The sequence below is a fragment of the Maylandia zebra genome, linkage group LG14 (assembly GCF_041146795.1).
Source record: "Maylandia zebra isolate NMK-2024a linkage group LG14, Mzebra_GT3a, whole genome shotgun sequence".
In the NCBI taxonomy this organism is placed as follows: Eukaryota; Metazoa; Chordata; class Actinopteri; order Cichliformes; family Cichlidae; genus Maylandia; species Maylandia zebra.
This window is the reverse complement of record NC_135180.1, coordinates 18,792,495-18,795,642: the sequence shown is the minus strand read 5'-3', so window position 1 is coordinate 18,795,642 and position 3,148 is coordinate 18,792,495. Positions and strand designations below refer to the sequence as shown.

Sequence of the window (3,148 nt, the reverse complement as noted above, 5' to 3'; positions counted from 1 at the left end):
ATTATTTCCCTTTGCTGTATTGGAGTATTTATGTTAACAATAAATGACTAGTTGTGAATGGAAAGTTCATATCTCTTCATATCTGCTGAGCTCACCTCAACTCTTAACCTTTAAATTAAGGTGTTTTCAGTCCCATTGCCACAAGTGTATAAAATCAAGCACCTTTTCAAATACATCCAGTAAATAAAACTCTAGAAGGATGTGCTGTTTAGGTAAAGCCAGACTAGATATGTCACCTTTTGCAGGATTTGCAAAATTGACAAAACTCTGAGAATGAGGCCCTTTACATTGTATTAAATGAAAATAAATATATGAAAACATATGAAATCAGACACAATATGTCACGGTCTGGCTGGCAGACCGTGGGGATGTGAGAAATGAGGACCCAAAATGCAGGACTTGGCGCTGAAGGCAGTGCGTTTATTTACAGTGGTGACAATCCAAACAACAATAAATTCCCCGTGCGATCCCAACTCCCGTTCCGTGTCTTCTCCTTTATCCTGTGCTCCGTGCTCTGTCTCCGTTCCCTGTGTACTGTCCGTGTGCTGCCTCCTGGTCGCCACAATTCCTCCTGAGAAACACGCATACAAAAGGCAGTCGTGAGTACAAAACCTAACGGCAGACTTGCACTAACCTTGCACGATAAACTAAGACTGACGGGAAGTCACTCAACGATCCAGCGTCGAGGAGCTCTCAGCCACGCTGTTTTGAAGCTCCTCTGACGAGGCTTGATCGGCGCCAGGTGTGTGTGGATTCCTGGGTGGGACCGGTCAGCTGGCAGGGCCACACCCACCAGGCCTAGAAGTGCCTGCCACGACCGCACCCTCACACACATGCACACACCCATAAACACCTGACAGTACACCAACACGGAAAACAGGACAGCAGACACAACCATAATAACAATAACCACAATAATAATGATAATAACTACAATAGTAGTCCAGACTGCTCACGGACCCCGAATCCCTGGAACTGGGTCCGTGACACAATAGGCAACAGTGTGGATTTAGGTTTGTAGTCATCCCATTTAAGAGCACGTGCACTAATTACATGGCATTTGCACTAATACTGAGGGTTACTGAGTGTCAGTGTAATTCCATGCTGTACAAAAGCTATCACATTAACTCACTGACTAATCTCAGTCAGGTGCATCAGGAGGATTAGATAGAAAATGGAAAACACACACCAATGCCTCTAATGTCATATTGTACATACAGTATACATGCATCTTAGGCGATATTAATGCAGTACTGTTTCAAATCTAGCAAAAAACAAACAAAAAGAAAATAAAGGCATGCACTGGCCTTTTTTTTTGCACTGTTTATGATTTCTCCTGCAAACCAAACTTTGGTTGATTGTGGACTCAGAATGAAACATTGCCACTGAATAATGTATGACTCTGAAGTGGAACCAGCCTGAGCGATAGAGGATTATAACGAATTCCAGTGGCACATAGAAGTCAGTCCTCTTATCCGTTGCTGAAACACTGCTTCATATCTGAGCAAACATGAAGCTCAAAGCTTGGATTGAGAAAAAAAAAGACTCGGGGCCGTGTACGCCATATCTTCGCCGACTCCAAGCTCCTACATCAAAGTACCACCACGCTCCCTCAGAAGTAGCAAAGTTTTAAGTATCCACAAGAAAGAAAATGCAGGAGAAGAGAAGAAAAAATCCACTCTGAATATATTTTCCAGCCGACCAGACAGACATAACAAAGTCAGTCTATGACACTACAGTAAATCACTTTAGGCTTCAGCTCACAATCTGTTCTCACTGAAGTAGTGGCTTGGCAAGTCAAAAAAGCATGAATATGAAAATATCAAATTCTTTGCTTTCAGTCATTCTGTTGTGGATACACATGTATCCTTAGGCTTATTGTCTTGGCTCATGAGTCCACCCCTTCTAAACTTCAAGCCATGGACTGCTGCCCTGAAATTCCCCTGTAAAATTTCTTCATGCAATTTTCAGTTCATTGTTCCCTGATGATGATTGCAAGTCCAAACCCCGAGGTACCAAAGCAGCTCCAGAATGATGCACTCCACCATCGTTCACAGTCAGGCTGAAGGTTTTTGTGTTGTTGTGCAATGCCTTTTCCCCCCTTCCAAACAAACTGGTTTGCAGTCAAAAAAAGTCAAGTTTTATTTCACAGGTTGGTGGATCATCCAGATGATCTTTTGAAAAGATCTTTATACCATTTTCTAGTTTGTTCACCCCTGTAATGTATCATCTGCACGTGAAAGTCATTATAATAAAGGCATGGTTAAATCTAAGAGGCCCAAAGTGTGCCTAGAAAATATCGCCTGCATAATTACACCACCAGCACCAGCCTGACCATTAATACGAGGCAGAAAGGCAAAACTCCATGCTTTCATGCTGTTTATGTCAAAATTTGACCCTGATATCTGTATGTCACAGCAGAATTTGGTTGTATTTGAATTACTGTCGCCTTTTACCAGCTCGAAGCAGTCTGGCCATTCTCCTTCTGGTATCAATAAGGCATTTCCATCAGAAGAACTGCTGCTCACTGGATATTTCTCTCTTTTTCAGACCATTCTGTGTAAACCCCAGAGATGGTTGTGCTGGAAAATCCCAGAAGATCACCAGTTTCTGAAACACTCTGAGCAGCCCGCCTGGCACCAACAACATTCAGAGTCCATTAAACCAACTTTCTTCCTTATTCTGATGCTGCGATTGAACTTCAGCACGTTGCCTTGGTTATGTCTATGTGCCCAGATGCACTGAGTTGCTGCTTTGTGATTGGCTGATTAGATATTTGCTTTAACAAGTAGTTGAACAGGTGTGCCTAAAAAGCTTCTGTGCATAAAAACACAGAAGTGCTGATACAGAGATTTTATAAACTTATAAAAACGTTGGACAGAGAAAGGCTAGCTGCTCGCCTCTGTTTAAGCTAAGCTAATATGCTTCCAACTACACTCTGCTGGGAAATAAATAAGTGTAGTTTCCAGAATTCTTGATGCATTTTTGAAGTAAATGCAAAGCAAAGCATATGTCACATCGGCAGCTGGCATAAATCACCTCGAGTAGATGAGAATGTCATCATATTGAATCATTAAACAAAGTAATGGACACATTAAAGGATGAAATAAAATTAATGAAATGTCAGGCGCAGCTGAAAACGTATTAC

The 3,148-nt window shown here is 42.0% G+C and overlaps 1 long non-coding RNA gene across 1 annotated transcript; it reads right to left on the bottom strand.

Moving 5' to 3' along the window:
- Window positions 1-399: 399 nt before the first annotated feature.
- On the bottom strand, window positions 400-1,253 carry LOC143421943 (uncharacterized). The gene is made up of 2 exons (XR_013101545.1): window positions 659-1,253; window positions 400-571 (listed from the first exon to the last, which is right to left on the bottom strand). It is a non-coding gene; the product is annotated as an uncharacterized LOC143421943 (long non-coding RNA).
- Between the last annotated feature and the right edge of the window lie 1,895 nt (window positions 1,254-3,148).